This window comes from Oncorhynchus nerka, linkage group LG1 (assembly GCF_034236695.1).
Source record: "Oncorhynchus nerka isolate Pitt River linkage group LG1, Oner_Uvic_2.0, whole genome shotgun sequence".
Lineage (NCBI taxonomy): Eukaryota > Metazoa > Chordata > Actinopteri > Salmoniformes > Salmonidae > Oncorhynchus > Oncorhynchus nerka.
This window is the reverse complement of record NC_088396.1, coordinates 8,277,010-8,303,140: the sequence shown is the minus strand read 5'-3', so window position 1 is coordinate 8,303,140 and position 26,131 is coordinate 8,277,010.

The following is a 26,131-nucleotide window of genomic DNA, read 5'->3' as shown; positions in this document are numbered from 1 at the left end:
CCGAAGTTCTAAAGGCTGGGCCTAATATAGTGTGTAAGAGGTCATACAAGAAGTTTTGTAGTGTTTCATATGTTGACTATGTAAAGAATATTTGCTGGTCTGTGGTGTGTAATGAGGAGCAGCCAGATGCTGCACTTGACTCATTTATGAAACTACTTATTCCAGTTACTAATAAGCACGCACCCAATAAGAAAATGACTGTAAAAATTGTTAAATCCGCTTGGATTAATGAGTAATTGAACAATTGTATGGTTGAAAGGGATGAGGCAAAAGGTTTGGCAATTAAGTCTGGCAGCCCAACTGATTGGCAAACGTACTGTCACGTGTGCTCCCTCTCCGGCCTCTAGGTCACCAGTCTGTTCGTCATGGCGCACACCTGTCACCATCGTAATGCGTAATTGTGCATTATGACACTCACCTGGACTCCATTACCTCCTTGATTACCTACCCTATATTTGTCACTCCATTTGGTTCCTTCCCCAGTCGTCATTGTATCTGTTTCATGAGGGTGCGCTGCTGGTGTTACGTGTTTGTTTTATTTATTCAATGTATTCACTCCTTGAACTTGCTTCCTGACACTTGTGACTAAACTAAATTATCATCATGTGACTAAACTAAATCAAAATAAACAACACTATGAAACAAAGATAAATTATATAAAGAATGATAGTAAAAAGCTTTGGAGTACCTTAAATGAAAGGAATTCCCCAGGGTAGCTGTTTAGGCCCCTTGCTTTTTAACATTTTTACTAACGACATGCTACGGACTTTGATTAAAGCCAGAGTTTCCATGTATGCGGATGACTCAACACTATATATGTCAGCTACTACAGCGACTGAAATGACTGCAACACTTAAGAAAGAGCTGCAGTTAGTTTCAGAGTGTGTGGAAAGGAATGTTATCCCTAAATATTTCTAAAACGAACAAAACACTAACTAAACCCTAAACCTCAACTAAATCCTGTAATAAATAATGTGGAAATTGAGGAAGTTGAGATGACTAAACGTCCTGCGCCAAAGCCGCCACCACAGACAGATGCCCACCCAGACCCTCCCCTATAGGTTCAGGTTTTGCGGCCGGAGTCCGCACCTTGGGGGGGTACTGTCATGTTCTGACCATACTTCTTTTGTGTTTTCTTTGTTTTAGTGTTGGTCAGGACGTGAGCTGAGTGGGCATTCTATGTTGTGTGTCTAGTTTTCCCGTTTCTATGTTTGGCCTGATATGGTTCTCAATCAGAGGCAGGTGTTAGTCATTGTCTCTGATTGGGAACCATATTTAGGTAGCCTGTTTTGTGTTGGGTTTTTATGAGTGGTTGTCTTCTGTCTTGTGTCTGCACCAGACAGAAATGTTTCGGTTTTTCACATTTCTTGTTTTGTATTTTGTAGTGTTCACCAATGCTGTGTTTCTCCTTCGTCCACAGAAGAAAGCCGTTACACATACGCACTATACATACACATGGATTTAGTCATGTAGATATGTGGTAGTGGTGGAGTAGGGGCCTGAGGGCACACAGAGTGTTGTGAAATCTGTGAATGTATTGTAATGTTTTAAAATTGTACAAACTGCCTTAATTCTGCTGGACCCCAGGAAGAGTAGAGTAATGGGAATCCATAATAAATACAAATTCAAATACAGTATGGGATTTTATAGTTTTGATGTCTTAACTATCATTCTTTGACTGGTAATGTATATACAGTGCCTTCAGGAATTATTCATGCCCCTTGGCTTACTGTTGAAGTCGAAAGTTTACACACACCTTAGCCAAATACATTTAAAACTCAGTTTTTCACAATTCCTGACATTTAATCCTCGTAAAAATTCCCTGTTTTAGGTCAGTTATGATTACCACTTTATTTTAAGAATGTGAAATGTCAGAATAATAGTAGAGAATTATTTATTTAATCACATTCCCAGTGGGTCAGAAGTTTACATACACTCAATTAGTATTTGGTAGCATTGTCTATAAATTGTTAAACTTGGGTTAAGCTTTTCGGGTACCCTTCCACAAGCTTCCCACAATAAGTTGGGTGAATTGTGGCCCATTCTTCCTGACAAAGCTATTGTAGCTCAGTCAGGTTTGTAGGCCTCCTTGCTTGCACACACTTTTTCTGTTCTGCCCACAACTTTTCTATAGGATTGCTGTCAGGGCTTTGTGATTGCCACTCCAATACCTTTACTTTGCTGTCCTTAAGCCATTTTGTCACAACTTTGGAAGTATGCTTGGGGTCATTGTCCTTTGGAAGACCCATTTGCAACCAAGCATTAACTTCCTGACTGATGTCTGGAGATGTTGCTTAAATATATACACATCATTTTACCTCCTCATGATGATATCTATTTTGTGAAGTGCACTAGTCACTCCTGCAGCAAAGCACCCCCACAACATGATGTTGCCCGCCCCGTGCTTCACAGCTGGGATGGTGTTCTTCAGCTTGCAAGCCTCCCCCCTTTGTCCTCCAAACATAAAGATGGTGTTTATGGCCAAACAGTTCTATTTTTATTTCATCAGACCAGAGGACATTTCTCCAAAAAGTATGGTCTTTGTCACCATGTGCAGCTGTAAACCGTAGTCTGGCTTTTTTATGGCGGTTTTGGAGCAGTGGCTTCTTCCTTGCCGAGCAGCCTTTCAGGTTATGTCGTTATAGGACTTGTTTTACTGTGGATATAGATACTTTTGTACCTGATTCCTCCAGCATCTTCACAAGGTCCTTTGCTGTTGTTCTGGGATTGATTTGCACTTTTCACACCAAAGTACGTTCATGTCTAGGAGACAGAACGTGTCTCCTTCCTGAGCGGTATGACGGCTGCGTGGTCCCATGGTGTTTATACTTGCGTACTATTGTTTATACAGATTAACGTGGTACCTTCAGGCATTTGGGAATTGCTCCCAAGGATAAACCAGACTTGTGGAGGTCTACAATTCTTTTTCTGAGGTCTTGGCTGATTTCTTTTCATTTTCCCATGATGTCAAGCAAAGAGGCACTGAGTTTGAAGGTAGGCCTTGAAATACATCCACAGGTACACCTCCAATTGACTCAAATTATGTCAATTAGCCTATCAGAAGCTTCTAAAGCCATGACATAATTTCCTGAAATGTTCTAAGCGGTTTAAAGGCACAGTCAACTTTGTGTATGTAAACTTCTGACTCACTGGAATTGTGATACAGTGAATTATAAATTAAATAATCTGTCTGTTAACAATTATTGGAAAAATGACTTTAGTCTTGCACAAAGTAGATGTCCTAACAGACTTGCCAAAACTATAGTTTGTTAACAAGAGATTTGTGGAGTGGTTGACTCCAACCTAAGTGTATGTAAACTTCCAACTTCAACTGTATTCCACATTTTGTTGTGTTACAGCCTGATTTCAAAAACATTTTTCTCATTTACATAAGTATTGACACCCCTGGGCCAATAATATGTAGATGCAACTTTGGTGGCGATTACAGCTGTGAGTCGTCTTGGGTTTGTCTGTATCAGCGTTCCTCCTTGCGTATTTTATCAATCTGTTAATTTATATGGGGAGCGGTGGTGAACATCAATCTTCAAGTCTTTCTACATATTTTAAATTGGATTCAAGTCTTTGGCTGGGCCACTCAAGGACTTTCACATTCTTGTTCTGAAGCCATTCCAGAGTTGCTTTGGCTGTATGATTGGAGACGTTGTCCTGTTGGAAAGTAAATCTTCGCCCCCAGTCTAAGGTCATTTGCACAAAGAGTTAACATTTTGTCTCATCAGACCACATGATCTTTTGCCTTATGCTCTCAGAGTCTTTCAGGTGCATTTTTGCAAACCCCAGGCGTGCGGTCATGTGCCTTTTTCTCAGGAATGGGTTCCGTCTGGCCAGTCTCCCATAAAGCCCAGATTGTTGAAGTGCTGTAGAGACTGCTGTCCTTTTGGCAGGTTCTCCCATCTCAGCCAAGGAACTCTGTGGTTCTATCAGAGTGGTGATTGTGTTCTTAGTCACCTCCCTGAACAAGGTCCTTCTTACCCGGTTGCTCAGTTTAGTTGGATCGCCAGCTCTAGGCAGAGACTGGGTAGTTCCATATTTTTTCCATTTCCCAATGATGAAGACCACCGTGCTCTTGGGGACTTTCAACACTCTATAAATTATTTTATACCCTTTCCCAGATATATGGTTACGGACAGTTTCTTGGACTTGATGGTATAGTATCTTCTGTAGCTTGCACTGTCAACTATGGGGCCTTATATAGACAGGTATGCTTCTTTCTAAATCATGTCCAAATAATTGAATTGGAAACAGGTGGACTCCAATCAAGTTGATGTGAAATCTCAAGGAGGATCAAAGGAATTTGGATGCACCTGAGCTCAATTTGGAGTGTCATAGCAAAGGGGTGTGAATAATTCAAATTAAATATTTCATTGTCATTTTCAATAGATTTTCAAAAAGTTGTCACTTTGTCATTATGGGGTATTGTGTGACTATCATTTTTTTAATCCATTTTGAAATCAGGCTGTAACAACAAAATGTGGAATAAGTCAAGGGGTATGAATATTTTCTGAAGGCAGTGTATAAAAAAATAAAATAATGGACAATGCCAGCGGCCCATAAGCATGTTTTTCTTCATGGATTTTGCACTAGTTCTCTGTTGTCATAAATGTCAATATTGAACATTTGAGCTGAGGTGGAGCAAATTCACATTAAAAGTCAGGCCTGCTCTGATCGTCAGTCACTAAATAAAAACAGAAAACGGAATGGTGGTGCGAAAAAGGGCTTGTGGTAGATGCTATATAATATGTGAAATTAACCAAATTATTACCTAAAAGTTTTGGTTCTGCTGATCAGAGTGCTGTCTCTGTGAGAAATGACAAATCATCTGCTGTGATGCAGCGAGGTAGGGAGTAAACAGAGAAAGACACTCACGCACACTGACACAGATCATGTAGCCTAATACTGCCATAATACTGCCTAATATTTTGTCTTTGTATGAAATATATTTCATAACTACTATAGTAGTCTAATTAGGGAAGAGGGATTCGGGGGGACATTTAGACACTGTCATGGTTCCACCTGTCACCAGAGGGCGGCAGAGACCGTCCTAGAGACATTAACGACACTCAGGGGTGACCTATTTACTCATTATGATATCCATGTTAAAGGAGGCGTTTTTCTATAACGTGTACGCTAAGAATGAGGAAAGCAAGTACAGTGAGTGAATTTAATAAATAACAGAACATGGAACAAAGCAACAAACACAAGTAGCGTACAGACAGGCAACACAGGAACAGAAACAATCATTCCTGGGGAAAGAACCAAAGAGTGACAGATATAGGGGAGGTAATCAGGAAGGTGATGTCTCATGAGGCACAAGAGCGCGGGATGGCGGCAGGTGTGCGTAATAATGAATAAACTGGCGAATAAACTGGCGACGTTGAGCGCCGGAGAGGGAGTAGACATGACAGAGAGACACTAGGCCACTTGCAAAATAGCCTAACAAGTTGTTAGATTGGCTTTTATAACACATAGGTAAGGCAATAGCCATCTACTGTACAATGATTTTTACCAAACACAAGCAGTGGTGGAAAAAGTACCACATTGTCATACCTGAGTAAAAGTAAAGATATCTTAATAGGAAATGACTCAAGTAAAAGTGAATGTCACCCAGTAAAATAATTCTTGAGTATACAAGTATTTGTTTTTAAATGTACTTACCTATCAAAAGTAAAAGTATAAATAATTTCAAAATCTTTATATTAAGCAAACTATAAGGCACCATTTTATTATTTTTATTTGTTATTTACGGATAGCCAGGGGCACACTCCAACACTCAGACTTAATTTACAAACAAAGCATGTGTTTAGTGAGTCCGCCAGATCAGAGGCAGTTGATGACCAGGGATGTTCTCTTGATAAGTGTGTGAATTAGACCATTTTCCTGTCCTGCTAAACATTCCAAATGAAATGAGTACTTTTGGGTGTCAGGGAAAAAGTATGGAGTAAAAAGTAGATACTTTTCTTTAGGAATGTAATGAAGTAAAAGTAAAGTTGCCAAAAATATAAATCGTAAAGTACAAATACCCCAAAAAACGGCTTAGGTAAAAATACTTGAAAGTACTACTTAAGTACTTTACACTGTTGAACACAAGTCATTATGTGTTACAATAAAGGTGAATTTGGGGACTGTCTGACTATTTTAATGTTTATTTGCTTCTGAATCTGTCTCTTCAGCCCAGCAAGTGAGTTTGAGCTGTAGTTGTAACAAGTGACTGGTGTCAGATTACATTACATAGCCACTGCACTGAAAGGGTGGAAAGTCCCGCCTAGCTCCCGCTTATTTCTTCATTCGCTGAAAGGCCTGTCACTTCTTGACAGAAAGATATGCATGTGCGCGGCCCTGTCAAACGAAGCACAACGCTGTAAATCTATCTGCTTCCACATAAACTAGTCCCGGCATCGTTCTTTGACAAACACTGAAGGTTGTATATTGAATTCAATATAAGAAACCAGAGAGAGTGAGAGAGACTACCAGTTCCTTAATGTGTAACAGACAGTGTTTTAGCAACATGAAATACTAGTAAAATCTGTTCATATATAGTACACCCCCAGGAAGAATATGATACCTATCTGATAAGCGAGCAATTAGATATGGTAATTTTCTCGTTTTCATATATTCATAAAATGTTTGGGAATGAGGTACTGTAGAGTAAGGCATTTGTGAAAATTCTGTAGTAATATAGAGTGGGAAAGCGGCCGTGCATTTGGACGAATGACAGACACAGTAAATAAAACTTAATAAAAACGTGTCAGTCTTGTCCAGGGCTGCGTTATGTACGTTTTTATGTTCTGGAACATTAAATTGAACGGAAACGGTGCTGTACTTAACAGCCATTTGAAAAATGGGGAGGATTGTGGGTTGGGAAACGCTGTCCGCATGGTCACTGCCCTTTAAATACTTCACTAATTTCTTCGAGCCACACCCAGCAAACGGGAGCAAACGTACCTCAAAGTCTGTTCAAGAACGTTTTGGGAAACGCGGTGTCCAGTACAAATCGTTCCGCAACATAGCAAACATTCAAGCGAAATGAACGCACCTCAGGACCGGACTCAACACAGACCGTGTGGCAAATAAGCCATTTGCCACACGGGTCTGCCATTATTCACTTTAAACTGGACTGTGTAGCAACAGCGCGACTTTAGATCATAAGAAAGCATTAGCCAAAAGCCATAAAAAATACACCTGAATGGATTTCTGCAAATACTGTAAGTAAATACCACTAGAGTTCTCTTACATTCGGGAACTTTACAATCCTATTGATAAAATAACCATGAATAGGTAGGCTCTCACTCCCTTAGTAGCCTATGCACATCAACAAGATCAACAACTAATGTTAGACAGTGTCACGTTCTGACCTTAGTTCCTTTGTTTTGTCTTTGTTTTAGTATGGTCAGGGTGTGAGTTGGGGTGGGCAGTCTATGGTTGTTTTTCTATGTTGGTTTTTGAGCTTGGCCTGGTATGGTTCTCAATCAGAGGCAGGTGTCGTTAGTTGTCTCTGATTGAGAATCATACTTAGGTAGCCTTTTTCCACCTAGGTTTCGGGGGTGTTTATTTTCTGTTTTGTGTGTTTTCACTAGACAGGACTGTTTCGTTTGTTCGTTTTTCCTAGATTTTGTTTAGTGTTCTGTTTTGATTATATTAAAAATCATGAACACTTACCACGCTGCACCTTGGTCCTCACCTTCTTCTACTGACGACAGCCGTTAAAGACAGAGCAAGAAGAGCTCAAATCTAATGAGGGAACAGTAGATAAACCCTCTCAAACCGTTTCATCTGGTTGGCCGTCAAAATTGCACAGATAAATTATGTGGAATAGTAGCCTGCTCACGCTTCTGCAGCTTGCCTGCCAATGCATGCCTGTCCCAACCCATGTTTTGACAACAGAATGGGAACTTGCCTGTTTGCCCTCCCATTTGGAGAACAGTTGTTAAAGCTCAACATAGATGGCAAAGTGATTCATATGTATTGCTAGCTAAACAAATGACATCTGCATCTCTAGCTGTAGCCACGAGAAAAGATATGGGGGGGAAAAGTCGGCCTCTCGTCCAATGACATGACACCCTCCCAACAGCAAGTTTAGCTCGCTAGCTAATGTTAGGCTCTGTGTTTTTAGCTTTCTAAATAAATAGCTACATAAATAGATAAGCTAGCCTATTAGCCACTTTATGACAGATTTGTGATCATTGCCCTTGTTAGTTTGATTGTATTGACATTCCCAGCCTTAGTTAAAGTTTTTGTCCAAAATATGGAGTCACTGAAACTGAAACAGTGCATCCCGAAGGGCTGGAGGCAGCAAACACTATCAGTCTAGCTGTGATTTACCACCTGTTAGCAATATTTGTTGGACTACCAAGAAATGTATTGGTGAATTAGTTATATTAATCATGCATTGAACTGCATCCATCTATTCTGCCAACATACTCTATGTCATGGCATTGTTTGTCAAATATAACCTATTTTTAAAACATCTTGTGGTTTAAGGTTTTGTAGCATGAACTGGGAATTGTATATTTTGACTGATATTATGATTGTCTGTTTCATATCTGCAAAGTAGTTAACATGCTGTCAGTTCCACTTTAATGTAACCATTGGCTACAGCCAAAACTGATGGCAGTCTCTCTCTCTGTTTTCTTCTATTGAATTATATGTAGTCTAATATTTAAACTAAATTGGGCAAGGGGGAACACTTGAAATGCATTATTTGACATGTGTAGTTAGGCTGTTAAAAGGTATTAAGCCAGTGGTAATCTATACATCATTTATTTAATGATTTTCTTGTTTGTCTAATATATGTGTTTATTCATTCACAACTAGGATGGATAACACTTTATTTTAAGGTTCTGTAATAAACCATGTATACATTGTGTGTTCACCATTTATTAGTCATTACTCCCACATTAATGAACCATTTACCAATCATTTGTAAAGTATTTTTTGCAGTCCCTAAAGCGAATGCTATTTATACTTTATAAATGTTTTGAGTGACCTGTGTAATTTCTCACAATAGCATTACTGCCTGGTTGTGGGATAGTGTGCATGGTGCTGTGGGCTAGTGTGCATGGTGCTGTGGGCTAGTGTGCATGGTGCTGTGGGCTAGTGTGGCTGTAATGCCAAGGCTGAATTTTTGTCAAGTCCCTGCTGAAACACCTGTTATTTTACCAAAATAAAGATGGGTAAAGTGATTATTTAAACATTTAACCACATAATTATAAGATGCATAAGTAATTAAATCAACACGTTTCAGATTTATTATACAGAGAACAATGGAGATAATATTTCTCTAAAAAGGTTTTGAAAATCAGGCCAGAAATCATGATTTTACAATTTTGTTAATGTGGTATGCAAATAACATTTCTAAAAAGTATCTGTAATAAAAGGTTAATCAAAATTATTACTACTGTGCATGGTTCTCCTTTACTGCTACTTTTTCCACTATGTTTCAGTATTGACAAATTTAGTGGGGTGGTAAGGAATTCAGTTAAATATTTCAAATATGCAATACAAAAAAAGTGTGAGTATACCTGTAAGACATGTGTGCTACAAGTTTGGGAGACATTGTCACGACTCAGGATATGACCCAGATGCAGACATGGGAGGCAGAGAGTACAGTTCAAATTATTTATTAGAAACACGGGGCAGGAAAAGGGCAGGTAGAGGTTTGTGATAAGGGGAGAGTCAGGCAGGTACAGGACGGCTGGACCAGGAAAAACTAGGAAACAGAACTAGAGAAACAGGAAGGCGGGAAAGAAAGCTGGTAAGAAGACGAACTGACAACATGCAAACAGAGAACACAAGTATAAATACACAGGGGATCATGGGTGACACCTGGAGGGGTGTGGAGACAAGCACAAAGACAGGTGAAACAGATCAGGGTGTGACAGAAATAGGATACCAACTCCCAATTTATACCACTTTTGTAGAACGGCCAATGTAGGCTATTTTGCTGGTGTGTTGTGCAAATCAGATTAAGACAAGTATAGGAATGCACAAATGAAACTTGATTGAATTTTACACAGAGGCATTTTACACAGAGTGATTCCGGCATTAGGAAACTGTTACGTTCCCCAGCAAGGAAACCAAAAATGTCACTCAGAAGGGGGAGCTTACAAAGAGTCACTGACCAACAACCAAAACGAAACAGGTGACGTTTTCGGAAAGCTTCTGAAAGACGCTAATGGGGGTGTCCACTGGAACCTAAAAGACACCCACCCACCATGAGCACCCACTAAATTTACCCAAGAAAATCCCACACCAAACTTAAAGACAGGAAACAAACCAATAAGGTGGAGCAAAACAAAATCAGATAAAGAACTGTTTGTCTAGAAATCCAAATAAGGAGCGCCAACTAAAGGTGTTAACCCTCTACATCTACATATCTGGATCACTGGGCTAGCCACTTTTAAATATCACCTGGGCCAGCACAGGTGAAATACTTTCCCACTAACGAGACAGCAACCAGCACAGGTGTAACACATAATGACTAACGAGTTGATGCCAATCGGTGCGCGCTACATGCTAAAGAGCTACACGTGCTAAAGTACAACCTCAAAATATCAATGGAAAAACCAAAGCCGGTAACAGAAACTAACACACACATCTCACAAACACCTATACCGCCCTACATCCTCTTGTCTACAGCGTAGGTGTCATTTCAATCAAAGCATTACACCCACCCTGTATTCAAGAAAATGTTGTGTCTTATAGTAGCTGATGGCAGGCACAACACAAAACACTGTAAAATGGGGTCTAAGCTATAACATATGTTTTTGATCCACGAAATTGTTCATTTTTTAAAGAAATTATAAAATAGTTTGACAACCCTGCTTGTAAGCATTGAAATTATATACGGTACCAGTCAAAAATTTGAACACACCTGCTCATTCAAGGGTTTTTCTTTATTTTTACTATTTTCTACAATGTAGAGGAGTTATATAGGGCCATGGTCTTTGAATTATGTTTTAATGTTGTTTTAAAGGAAACTACAATGGTAGTATGAAGGAGATGGATTTAGTTTTTTTTACTGTTTATAATAACACATATGTAACGTGACTGTAAGTACTTGAATGGAGAAATGTATCATGTTAGTCACAGTGCAAGGGTACCATAAGTGTAGGTGCTTACTGTGCACATAGATAGATTTTTTTATTTTTTTTGCGTGTCCAAACCTTTGACTGGTACTGTACATCTCAACCATGTCTCACGGTATGGTGGGGTAGGCAAAATAAGTTGACTTTGAGCACCTTTATCTCCTGAGTGTTGGTCACTTTCTCACTGTCACACACACCCCTGCACACAGAAACTATCCAACTCACTCATTCCCCCCACACACACACACACACACACACACACACACCGAGAGATGCTGATGGATTTGTTGTACTCTTTGCTCCCCTGGTGGTATGTGTTATCACATCAGATGATACAGCAGGCCCACAGAGATGGAGATAATCGCCTGTCACATCCTCTGTCTGTCTGCTTCCCCAATGCTCTCTGCTGCTCCACAGATAAGGGCAAAACTTCACCTCGGTCCTAAATCATATCAAACGATAACTTCCATCTCTTGTGCTGTTGTATACCTTTGAAGTAGTACTTTACTGTAATGTACTGACCTATACTCTACATTTCTTTACTGGACTGTGCTCTACTGCGCTGTACACTATGCTGTCCAAACTTATGAAACAGTCGTCTCGGATTGGTTCAGATTTGGACTGACCAAATGTCAATGTCTGATGTCGGTCGATGCTCAGTGGGTGAGAGGGCTGGTTACAGTAAATGGAAAGAGAGGGGGCTCCCGGATAGCTGTCAGTAAGAGCCGGGATAGGTGACATTAATAACTGGAGAGAGATAGACAGGGAGACAGAAAGAGAAAGAAAACAGTTATGAACTGAACATACTGTAACAGTATGCCAGTGGAAAGGAGGACAGTAGCAGGTGACAACTGTGGTTTGTGACTATTATGATTTCCCATTGTAGCAAAGACAGTTCCAATAATTCTGTTACCAATTTTTATGTTCATTCTTTTACCAATTTTACCCTGATTTAGCCCACTGCAGTAAAAGGTTAAGTGATTAAAACACGTAATTCTGTTCCCTAATTGGGAGCGGAAATACAGCAAAATATGTAACAGATTTACTGCAACTGAATTGGCTACAATGGGAAATCATAGTAGTCACATTTGGGTCACCTGCTAATGTCCTCCCTTCCACAGTTCATAACTGTTTAGTTTATCTTTCTGTCATCTGGTGGTCAAACCAAGAGTGTTAAAACAGTCTGAGTCTCAACAATCCCTCCCTATCTCTCTCCCAATCTCTGGTGGTTGAAATTTGGTCAGTTCACCCTAGCATTGATGTTAACGTCCATAGACGGACCGGAGCAAATCTGAACCCATCATAGATGTATTTTTCACAAGTTTGGATTGAACACAGTAGAGTACAGTGCCGGGGAGGCAGGGTAGCCTAGTGGTTAGATTGTTGGACTAGTAACCGAAAGGTTGCAAGTTCGAATCCCCGAGCTGACAAGGTACAAATCTGTCGTTCTGCCCCTGAACAGGCAGTAAAACCCACTGTTCCTAGGCCGTCATTGAAAATAAGAATTTGTTATTAACTGACTTGCCTAGTAAAATAAAAGAAAACATTTAAATTAAAAACAGTTCAGTGAATATAGCACAGTAGAGTACTGTATATTGTACTGTACTGTGCTTAACTCTACAGTACTGTACCCTACTCTGGTGTGATGTACTGTTTATTTTTATTTTATTTCACCTTTATTTAACCAGGTAGGCTAGTTGAGAACAAGTTCTCATTTGCAACTGCGACCTGGCCAAGATAAAGCATAGCAGTGTGAACAGACAACACAGAGTTACACATGGAATAAACAATTAACAAGTCAATAACACAGTAGAAAAAAAAATGGGCAGTCTATATACAATGTGTGCAAAAGGCATGAGGAGGTAAGAATGGGGTGTACTAAATGTACTAAATGTACTAAAACATGAGAAAAATGACATGCATATCCATAATTATGCATTTCTGTGTAGTACAGATCAGGGACCATAGTGCAAATCCACTTCACTTACTGTAGTTGAATAACAAAAATAGATTTTTTTCAAACTCAAGGTGCCATGTCATAGCTGATATCCCATTCTTTCTGCAGTCATCTCTGATACCTCATTATTTCTGTAGTCATCTCTGATACCCCATTCTTTCAGCAGTCATTTCTGATACCCCATTCTTTCTTCTCTCTGCAATCTTAATTAGCAGCAGATACAGTGCATTCGGAATGAATTCAGACTCCTTGACTTTTTCCTAAGTTTGTTACTTTACAGCCTTATTCTAAAATGGGTACAATTGTTTTTTTTCAATCTACACACAATACCCCATAATAACGAAGCAAAAACAGGATCCTGACTAGTCTCCCAGTCCCTGCCGCTGAAAAACATCCTCACAGCATGATGCTGTCACCACCATGCTTCACCATAGGGATGGTGCCAGGGTTCCTCCAGACGTGACGCTTGGCATTCAGGCCAAAGACTTCAATCTTGGTTTCATCAGACCAGAGAACCTTGTTTTGCATGGTCTGAAAGTCCTTTGGGTGCCTTTTGGCAAACTCCAAGCAGGCAGTGCCTTTTACTGAGGAGTGGCTTCCGTCTGGCCATAAAGGCCTGATTGGTGGAGTGCTGCAGAGATGGTTGTCTTTCTGGCTAGACTGTAAACTCTCTTTCCAGACTCATATTAAACATCTCCAATCCAAAATCAAATCTAGTCGGCTTTCTATTTTGCAACAAAGCCTCCTTTACTCACGCCACGAAACTTACTCTCGTAAAACTGACTATCCTACCGATCCTCGACTTCGGGCAATGTCATCTACAAAATAGCTTCCAATACTCTACTCAGCAAACTGGATGCAGTCTATCACAGTGCCATTAGTTTTTTTTTACCAAAGCCCCTTATACCACCCACCACTGCGACCTGTATGCTCTAGTCGGCTGGCCCTCACTACATTTGTCGCCAGACCCACTGGCTCCAGGTAATTTATAAATCTATGCTAGGTAAAGGCTCCGCCTTATCTCAGCTCACTGGTCACGATACCAACACCCACCCGTAGCACGCGCTCCAGCAGGTATATCTCACTGGCCATCCCCAAAGCCAACACCTCATTTGGCCGCCTTTCCTTCCAGTTCTCTGCCGCCAGTGACTGGAACAAAATTGCAAAAATCGCTGAAGCTGGCGACTTACTAACCTCACTAACTTTAAACATCAGCTATCTGAGCAGCTAACCGATCGCTGCAGCTGTACATAGCCCATCTGTAAAATAGCCCATTCAATCTACCTACCTCAACCCCATATTGTTTTTATTTGATTCTCTGCTCTTTTGCACACCAGTATCTCTACTTGCACATCATCATCTGCTCTTTTATCACTCCAGTGTTAATCTGCTAAATTGTAATTATTTCGCTACTATGGCCTATTTATTGCCTACCTCCTCACACCATTTGCATACACTGTATACAGACTCTCTATTGTGTTATTGACTGTACGCTTGTTTATTACATGTGTAACTCTGTGTTGTTTGTGTCGCAATGCTTTGTTTTATCTTGGCCAGGTCACAGTTGTAAATGAGAACTTAAAAAGGTTACCATGGGCTGCAAGGCAATTCATAGGCTACATAAAACATTGGTTCCTACGGTCATCATACTATAGTTCTCTTTTCAGTAGATCCATGTGATATTGACGGCAGGTTGACTCAACCCGCAATCCCTACGATTTTATCCGGGGTGGAAGAGTTTAGGGTCATTCAACTATAACTAACTAAATAGCCCACACAGCCATTCGCCAAGTTATGCTTTTGGGAAGAAGAAAAGCAAAAAAAGTTGTCAATCCACGGTGGCAAAAAGGATATTGTCAAAGTTTAATTCAATAAGACAAAAGCTGCGAACTGAGAGTTGAAAATAAAGAGCAGGGAGGGCCAGAAAAATAATGTTTGGAAAATACTTGGTGAAGTGGTAAAAGAGTATGATAGCAGTGCCGGCTATGTTATGTGTGATGTTTGTGAGGCTCTATTACAAATGTGACAGTCACAAGAGGGGACTTCAAATAGGGCCAGGGATGTCAAGGGAACTGTTGCCTACTGTTTAGAAGGGTTAAATGCAAACTGTAATCTGGACGTTGACTAACCAGAATAACCTATTGTTTTTTTGCTAAATCCAAAGTCCTCTGATAGCAGGGCCGGCCCTCCCATTAGGCAAAATTAGGCACTTGAATTTGGGGTGGCATTTTGGCGAATGGCTGCTACCCTCCAGTGCCCCTGATCAGCTACACACTGCCCGTTGCACCCCAGCCACCAGCTCATAGCGTTGCTGCAGTTCCCACCCCCACCCCATTCCCGCTTCTCCCGAAGTTCATGCCCACTATCCTTGGTAGCTATGGTGGTGTGTGTGTGTTTACATGGGATTATCCAATTGTGAAACATTAATAAAAATGTATCTGCTGATACATTAATGATTGTATTTTTTTGTAAACATTTGTGTGTGATGAAGACTATTAGTGATTTAGGTAGTAGCCTAACCTAGCCTGTTAACATTAGCTAGCTACTACTAGTGGATATCATTTTATCTAAAAGTAATCTATAGAGATTTGAAACAATTTGCTACCATGTCAAGAGACAAACTATCAGGAAGCAAATATTTTTTTAAACTGAGAAAAGAGGCACAATCTCTAAACCAAAGAAATTCACTGGTGAAATGTATCGGTGTGCAGCAACAACACCAAACAATGCCGGCGCAGATTCTACTATCTTGGACCCAGACTCAGATTTGTCGTACCGCGTCCCCGATGACAGTGGTGATGCTACTAAATCAGACTTCCAGACAAAAAAATCATAAAAGATCCTGGTGACTGGCCAGAATATATGAATGGATCTTTACGGGATATGTTAGTGCAGGCTGGGCCACATCAGGATAAGAAGGGGAATTTCTCAAGAGGGGCAACGAATGTTTTCGGTGGCTCACTACAATAGGAGGGTGGCGCACGGGGAGAGAGTGGAGAGACCAAGGCTCGTCTATTCCAAGCGAAACGATGCCGCCTTCTGTTTTTGCTGCAAACGTTTTTCACACGAGTGCAAATCTGCGCTGGTCAGGGATGTAACCAGGGACTGGAAGCATCAGTGCCACCTCCTCAGCTCGCATGAGAAGTTGCATGACCACCTAGATAAACATCCTCTTACTGTCAACTGTGTTTATTTTCAGCAAACTTAACATGTGTAAATATTTGTATGAACATAAGATTCAACAACTGAGACAAACTGAACAGGTTCCACAGACATGTGACTGACAGAAATGGAATAATAAGTCTCTGAACAAAGGGGGGGTTAGTATTTGGTGTGGCCACCAGCTGCATTAAGTACAACAGTGCATCTCCTCCTCATGGACTGCACCATATTTGCCAGTTCTTGCTTCCACCAAGGCAACTGCAAGTTCCCGGAAATTTCTGGGGGGGAATGGCCCAAGCCCTCACTCTCTGATCCAACAGGTCCCAGACGCGCTTAAGGGGATTGAGATCCGGGTTCTTCACTGGCCATGGCAGAACACTGACATTCCTGTCTTGCAGGAAATCACAAACAGAACGAGCAGCATGGCTGGTGGAATTGTCATGCTGGAGGGTCATGTCAGGATGAGCCTACAGGGTGGGTACAATATGAGGGAGGAGGATGTCTTCCCTGTAATGCATAGCGTTGAAATTGCTTGCAATGACAACAAGCTCAGTCTGATGATAATGTGACACACCGCCCCAAACCATGATGGACCCTCCACCTCCAAAATCGATCCCGCTCCAGAGTACAGGACTCAGTGAAACGCTCATTCCTTCGACGATAAACGTGAATCCGACGATCACCCCTTGTGAGACAAAACCCCGACTCGTCAGTGAAGAACACTTTTTACGAGTCCTGTCTGGTCCAGCGACAGTGGGTTTGTGTCCATAGGCGACGTTGTTGCCGGTGATGTCTGGTGAAGACCTGCCTTGCAACAGGCCTACAAGCCCTCAGTCCAGCTTCTCTCAGCCTATTGCGGACAGTCTGAGCACTGATGGAGGGATTGTGCATTCCTTGTATAACTCGGGCAGTTGTTGTTGCTATCCTGTACATGTCCCGCAGGTGTGATGTTTGGATGTACCAATCCTGTGCAGGTGTTGTTACACGTGGTCTGCCACTGCGAGGATGATCAGCTGTCCGTCCTGTCTCCCTGTAGCACTGTCTTAGGCGTCTCACGGTACGCACATTGCAGTTTATTGCCCTGGCCACATCTGCAGTCCTCGTGCCTTAGGCATGCTGCAAGGAGGCATATTCATGAGCAGGGACTCTGGGCCTCTTTCTTTTGGTGTTTTTCTGAGTCCGCAGAAAGGCCTCTTTAGTGTCCTAAATTTTCATAACTGTGACCTTAATTGCCTACCGTCTGTAAGCTGTTAGTGTTTTGACAACCACTGGTGCATATTCATTAATTGTTTATGGTTCATTGAACAAGCATCTGTGTTTAAACCCTTTACAATGAACATCTGTGAAGTTATTTGTTTTTTTACAAATTATCCTTGAAAGACAGGATCCTGAAAAAGGAACGTTTATTTTTTTGCTGAGTATAGTTTCCAGAAGTAGAAGGAGCTGGAGATCAGGCTGTTGTCAATGCAAACTCAGATTATTTGATTTCAGGACCATGGACAGTTACCAAGAGAAAACATCGCTGTCTACAGTGCAGAACCACAGCAGAGGAAAGATGCCACTAAATGGAGACTAAATAAGTAAATGCTGCTGTTGGATAATCAAATTCGATATGTAAATAAACAACATTTGTTAAGGCTGGGTCATTGACATGAAGCTTATTTTACACTGCTCCAGCGAAACAAGGACTGCCATGCATTTATGAAAGCACTTGTTTGCAATGCTCAAACGATCTTACTCTGTTTTACAGTTCTACAGGAATATTAAAATATATGTTATATAAAAGTCTCTATTTCTATTGTAGTTGCAACAATTATGGGGTGGGATATTTTTAATAAGAAATGAGTTTTTCTACTATAGGTAGTAGGTTGCATAGTGATAGTAACAATGTAACTCTCTAACGCAGGGGTTAGAGTAAAATGCCCTTCTGCCTGGTAAGGGACCTCCTATATGTGCACTTGTGTACTAAAAATGTGTAGGGGCATAAACATAGATAATTGGTGCTTATTTCTTCATCTTCCAAAAAATAAGTGGTAAGCCTACCTGTTTGACAGACACAATTATCCTATCCATAGATGTCGGTATAGCCAAATACTCCAATACTGTCGCATGCACTGATTAAATACCTCTGTGACTGGGAAGGGCTTGGTGTGTTTGACTAAAACCAGGGCTGACCTAAAACCAGATGCACTATTGTAAAGTGGCTGTTCCACTGGATGTCATAAGGTGAAAGCACCAATTTGTAAGTCGCTCTGGATAAGAGCGTCTGCTAAATGACTTAAATGTAATGTAAATGTAATGTAAATGAGTGAGGGTATCACATATCCTTTTTCCCCTTGTGTTTAAAAAAATGGTATCTAATGTTTGCTTTATATTTTGAAATGAAAGCATAAAACGTATCCAGATTACATTAAGCGTTCCACAACAATGATTTACTCAGTGATGCCATATGGTAGAAACAAGCTCTAAAATGCCAGTGAAAGAAGTGACTCCAATACCTATGGGGATATATTGTTTCCTCTCTATGACAATCTGAAGCTAAACTGCAGCCTATAATATTTGAGGAAATACCATTTATTTACTTTGCTATTCTGTCCCTTTAATTGAGATGTTCTATTTCTGAAAAGGGAATATGTTTGTTTAAACACAGGCAGCTTTCAGGGAAGCACTTCTGTTGTTGGGTTATACAATGGACGAGTAGCCAGTAGTTGAAGTTTACAGTTTTCTGCATCAGTAGAGCCTCTGTCTGGGTGGAAAGGTGCACTTTTGAAAGTGCCATGCTTAGACTCGTAAGGATGACTAAGATGTAATTATTTTGGTCTCACCTAGGGCTGCAGAACGTCCAGGGCATTGGTGATTTTATCAATGTAGTCAGAATTAAAATAGGCTATGTTATTGACATTGAACTGATTATATAGCGTACTGACCAGATGTGTTAAAAATGGTTGTATTTGTAGCATAGGCCTATTAATTGGGCTGCTATTATGTTCTGTTCCTCCAACCCAAGGCCATTTTTGTCTCGCCTAGGGCGGCAGAACGTCCCTGTCTGATAGTACCAGTCCCGTGCGAAACGACACCCCTGTGTTTTGAGAGAAAAGTTTGACAGGTGTTGCTCGTGGTTTCAGCAATAAAATAATAACGGTTTCGATAAATTGAAGGAAGTGCTGCGCATAGCCTATATATGAAGGGTCTACATGTATCGACTTTCAAAGTGAATGCTTTTGTGTATACTGTACATTTTGTGTGAAGGAATTGAACATTGCCAAGTGCATCATTAAGAAATAGTGTGCCCATTTAATAAAACCCTTGCTGTTTATAGATCGCAAAGCAGTATTGAACTGAGCTAAACGTTTGGAACAAGTTCACTTTCTCATAGCCTAAAAACGCATATCAAGTGCAAATTAGCTGTTTAGCTCATATCTGAAGGCTGAGGGATATTTAGGACATAACCAAATTATTGTGATCACACTCAATTAAAGAATTATGGCAACACTATACCAAAGGTGTTTTGGTATGTTTTATAAACTTTGTAACCAAACTAGAGTTATCACAGTATCCTGTTTTCGCCTGAACTTGTTGAAACATCTTCACTTATAGAAACAAACTTAATTACTATCAATTTATAGCTTTGCACATGCTTGGGATTCGCTCAACCAGCTTCATGAGGTAGTCACCTGGAATGCATTTCCATTAACAGGTGTGCCTTTTAAAAATATATTTGTGGAATTTCTTCCTTCTTAATGCATTTGAGACAATCCGTTGTGTTGTGACAAGGTAGGGATGGTATACAGAATATAGCCCTATTTGGTAAAAGACCAAGTCCATATTATGGCAAGAACAGCTCAAATAAGCAAAGAGAAACAACAGTCCATAATTACTTTAAGACATGAAGGTCAGTCAATATGGAAAATTCAAAGACCTGGCTCTCATGAGGACCACCACAGGAAAGGAAGACCTAGAGTTACCTCTGCTGCAGAGGATACGTTCATTAGAGTTACCAGCCTCAGGAATGGCAGGCCAAATAAATGCTTCACAGAGTTCAAGTAACAGACACATCTCAACATAAACTGTTCAGATGAGACTGTGTGAATCAGGCCTTCATGGTCGAATTGCTGCAAAGAAATCACTACTAAAGGACACCAATAAAAAGAAGAGCCTTGCTTGAGGCAAGAAACACAAGCAATGGACATTAGACCAGTGGAAATCTGTCATTTGGAATGACAAGTCCCAATTTGAGATTTTTGGTTCTAACCGCCATGTCGTTGTGACGCAGAGTAGGTGAACGGATGAACTCTTCATGTATGCTTCCCACCGTGAAGCATGGAGGCGGAAGTGTGATGGTTTGGAGATGCTTTGATGTTGGCACAGTTTGTGATTTAGTTAGAAATCAAGGCACACTTAACCAGCATGGCTACCACAGCATTCTGCAGCGATACGCCATCCAATCTGGTTTGCGCTTAGTGGGACTATCATATGTTTTTCGACAGGACAATGACCCAAAACACACAGGATAATGAGGGTTTGGAACTTTAAAGCCAATTATCTCAGATGGAGATATCTTTTTGCAGATATAACCTTATAGTGCCAAGCTCTGATGAGCTATAGCATTCACACTGATATAGGGTTTAGGTCTACTGTAAATTGCAGTCTGGACATGCCAAATGCAGTCAATAAGTAAAATTAAATTCACTAGGCTATTAAAAATAAAACAACTTGTTTTAAAATAGTCTGTCTAAATACAGGCACAATAACTGCTCCCCTTCGGTGTATAATACAGACAAGGCAACTTAGACAAGAGAGGGTTTTATGCACATCCAAACTTTTCACAGGAGCTGGATAAAGATCCAATATAAAGAGAACGGGGGAATGTCCACTCACCGGATGCGCGCTGTGTTAAGAAGCAGTGCGGCTTGGTTGGGTTGTGTTTTGGAGGACGCATGGCTCTCGACCTTTGCCTCTCGAGTCCTTATGGGAGTTGCAGCGATGAGACAAGACAGTAACTACTAACAATTGGATACCAAGGAATTTGGGAGAAAAAGGTGTATAAAAAAAAGTAATAATAAATAAAAATGTGCTTAAATGTGTTCAACGTGATTTTTTAATGACCTCATCTCTGTACCCCAGACATGCAATTATTTGAAAGGTCCATCCATCAAGCAATGAATTTCAAACAAAGACCAAGGAGGTTTTCCAATGCCTCAGAAAACTGAGAATGGATCAACAACATTGTAGTTACTCCACAGTACTAACATAAATGACAGAGTGAAAGGAATGAAGCCTGCACAGAATACACATTTTCCAAAACATACACTACTGTTCAGAAGTTTGGGGTCACTTGGAAATGCACTTGTTTATATTTTTATTAAAAGCACGTTTTTCATTAAAATAACATCAAATTGATCAGAAATACAGTGCAGACATTGTTCATGTTGTAAATGACTATTGTAGCTGGAAACAGATTTTTTTAATGGAATATCTACATAGGCATACAGAGGCCCTTTATCGGCAGGGTAGCCTAGTGGTTAGAGCATAGGACTAGTAACCGGAAGGTTACAAGTTCAAACCCCCGAGCTGACAAGGTACAAATCTGTCGTTCTGCCCCTGAACAAGGCAGTTAACCCACTGTTCCTAGGCCGTCATTGAAAATAAGAATTTGTTCTTAACTGACTTGCCTAGTTAAATAAAAGGTTAAATAAAATACAAAAATCAGAGGCCCACCAGTAGTGCTGCTTAAAACTTAAAATATTTCCACCCCTCCCATCTCAGCGCAAGGAGCTGATAAGACAGGTACTGTAGCCTAAATTACCAACCTTGGTGAGATAGTGTAACGGTTTTCCTCCTCTTCTGAGGAGTAGGAAGGATCGAACCAATGTGCAGCATGGTAAGTGTTCGTCATTTTAATCAATAGCACTGAACACTAATACAAAGTAACAAAAAAGAACAACCGAAACAGTTCCGTCTGGTAAACTACATACAAAAAACACCTACCCACCAATCATAGTGGGAAATCAAGCTGCCTAAGTATGGTTCTCAATCAGAGACAACGATTGACAGCTGCCTCTGATTGGGAACCATACCAGGCAAAACACAGAAATACAAAATACCTAGAATGCACACCCCAACTCACGCCCTGACCAAACTAAAATAGAGACATAAAAAAGGAACTAAGGTCAGGACGTGACATATTGAAAATGATCTGTTACTACTAAATGGAAATATCATATCATTCTTCTACCTGCTTAAAGGTCCAATACAATTAAAAAAAAGATTGAATCCAATTAACAAACCAAATAGCATTGTAACAGTTATCCAAATGCAGTCTATACGTATGTACACCGGATTAATTTACACAAGATATGCTAAGAATTATATGTACAGCATATATTAGACTATATAAATAAATGTGGAGATGCAAACTTTGGTACTGCAATTACGATAAAATCTCCCTCAGGTGTTGTGGATGAGACATGTGAGCTCATGTTTTGTCATGGTTTGCACTGATGTAAGGGACAGTAGTTAGCAGATAATGGCACAATGTTTTATGGCAGTTCATGTGAAGCTCAATGTTACAAATGCCAAACCAGAGTGGCTTCAAATGACGAAATGAGATTGTATGCAAATGGTATATTCACTGAGCATACCAAACATTAGGAACACCTCCCCCCTTCTTTTTGCCATCAGAACAGCCTCAATTCATAGGTTTATGGACTCTACAAGGTGTCAAAAGCTTTCCACAGGGATGCTGGCCCATGTTGACTCCAATGCTTCCCATAGTTGTGTCAAATTGGCTGGATGTCCTTTGGGTGGTGGACCATTCTTGATACACACTGGAAACTGTTCAGCAGTTCTTGACACAACCGGCACGCCTGGCTCCTACTACAATACTCAGTTCAAAAGGCACCCTCTGAATGTCACACATACTGTACACAATTCATGTCTCAATTGTCTCAAGGCTTAAAAATCCTTAATCTACACTGATTGAAGTGGATTTAACAAGTGACATCAATAAGGGATCATACAGTAGCTTTCAAATGGATTCACCTGGTCAGTCTGTCATGGAAAGAGCAGGGGTTCTTAATGTTCTGAATACTCAGTGCACATACTTGTGTACATTGTAAATGTCTTTATACACTCTTTCTTGCACTGACTCTAAAAGCTCTCTTACACTAAATCAACATTGGGTGCACTCTGCACATGCCTCCTGTGTGTGTGTGTGTTGATGAAAATGCATGCTTCAACTTTGTCACAAAGTCTATGCATTCACTATTACAGCAAGATGGGCAAAACAGCCCCTGAATACCAATGAACTTACACTACATGTCCAAAAGTAGGTGGACTAGAGGTGGACCGATTAATCGGAATGGCCGATTAATTAGGGCCGATTTCAAGTGTTCATAATCGGAAATGTGGTATTTTTGGGTGCCGATTTGCAGATAATTTTTTTTGACCTTTATTTAATATGTATTTAACTAGGCAAGTCAGTTAAGAACACATTCTTATTTTCAATGACGGCCTAGCAACGGTGGGTTAACTGCCTTGTTCAGGGGCAGAACGACAGATTTTCACCTTGTCAGGTCGGGGGATCCAATCTTGCAACCTTACAGTTAACTAGTCCAATGCAATAACGACCTGCCTCTCTCGTTGCACTCCACAAGGAGACTGCCTGTTACGCGAATGCAGTAAGCCAAGGTAAGTTGCTAGCTAGCATTAAACTTATCTTATAAAAAACAAGCAATCATAATCATTAGTTAACTACACATGGTTGATGATATTACTAGATATTATCTAGCGTGTCCTGCATTGCATATAATCTGACTGACCATACAAGCATCTAAGTATCTGACTGAGCAGTGGTAGGCAGAAGCAGGCGCGTAAACATTCACTCAAACAGCACTTTTGTGCGTTTCGCCAGCAGCTCTTCGTTGTGCGTCAAGCATTGCGCTGTTTATGACTTCAAGCCTATCAACTCCCGAGATGAGGCTGGTGTAACCGAAGTGAAATGGCTAGCTAGTTAGCGTGCGCTAATTTCGTTGTGTTGCTGGTTCGAGCGAGGAGAGGGACGGAAGCTATACTGTTACACTGGCAATACTAAAGTGCCTATAAGAACATCCAATAGTCAAAGGTTAATGAAATACAAATGGTATAGAGGGAAATAGTATATAATTCCTATAATAACTACAACCTAAAACTTCTTACCTTGGAATATTGAAGACTCATGTTAAAAGGAACCACCAGCTTTCATATGTTCTCATGTTCTGAGCAAGGAACTGAAAGCCCCTTTTGCTGTCATAACAGTCGGCGTTCCAATTCATCCTAAACGTGTTCGATGGAGTTGAGGTCAGAGCACTGTGTAGGCCAGTCAAGTTCTTTCACACAGATCTCGACAAACCATTTCTGTATGTATCTCGCATTGTGCACGGGGAAATTGTCACGCTGAAACAGGAAAGGCCCTTCCCCAAACTGTTGCCACAAATTTGGAAACAGAATCGTTTAGAATGCCATTGTGTGCTGTAGCGTTAAGATTTCCTTTCACTGGAACTAAGGGGCCTAGCCCGAACCATGTAAAAAAGCCCCAGACCAATATTCCTCCTCGACCAAACTTTACAGTTGGCACTATGCATTGGGAAAGGCAACGTTGTCCTTGCATCTACCAAAAAAGATTTGTCCGTTGGACTGCCAGATGGTGAAGTGTAATTCATCCCTCCAGAGAACGTGTTTCCACTGCTCCAGAGTCCAATGGTGTAAGAGTTGTATCTACAGTGCTTTGTATCTACAAACTGGATCAAACTGGATCACTCAGTGTTCCATTGCGGCAATTGTTTGCTTGCCAAGGATTATAGACTTGATATGGATTCCTTGATCACGCAGGTAGCCAGCCTACATAAGAAACACGGGAGAACGTGGTGTGGAATGTTTACCTTTTCTATGTCGGTGGCTGGACGGCATTCGCGCTTGTTGGACGCATGTCCGTATTGTCGTAGGTCGTTATCCATCTGGCCGGTGTTGCCTGGAGTTCGTTCGCCAGGGGAGCCATCTCCTGCCTCTTCTCCCCCATCTGATAGCGGAGTCAAAGGAGCACAGCAAGAGGAGCATAGCAATAAACGATGGTCGATGTCACGAGCCGTGGAAGCCGAAGACAGCGGCCTGCCGCAAAGTAGCCTAGACTCCCATCGAGAGGCCCGGATCAGATACAAACAACAAATAGTTTTGCTGCCCTGGAGCCTGATCTTCCTGCACCTTCGTCACTGGGGGCACCTTTGTCTGCGGTCGCTGTGCTTATTCCTACTCCTTCCCCTACGAATCCGAAGTCGATCATCGGCATCCTTCTGTCCCTGCTCTGAATCGAGCAGGGCTTCTCCATCTGTCAGCCAGCACCATCCTGTGAAGCGTGGGATTGGGCGGTTTTCCTCGTCCTTCTCGCCAGCCGTGATTTTGGGCAGCTCCATGGTAAGAATTGTGACTGTTCCTGGTGCAAAAACAAGGCCTTATTCCAGAGTTTTAGTAAATTACATTACTAAGCTGCTCCTGAATGTACTACGCCAGGACATGGACATTGATTCTATCATAGTCCATGTGGGTTTTAATGACATTATGAAGGGCCGTGAACAGAGCTGATGTGAATATGGCGCCGGAGGGGATGGCTGCTGTTTTATTGGCCCTTAACAAACTATGCTATTTTGTTTGTTTTTAGCGTTTTCGTAAATTGATTGGTACATAATGTTGTTGCCACGTTTCTTATGACCGAAAAGAGCTTCTGGACATCAGAACAGTGATTTCTCACCTCGAGTTGGACAAAGAGTTTTTCTTTCATGAGTAGGACAGGAAGGATATACTCCAAACACCAGAAGAGGCCGTCATCTCCATCATTTGCTGGAGAAGGAAACTGAGATTTTGCAGAAAGAGATCCGGG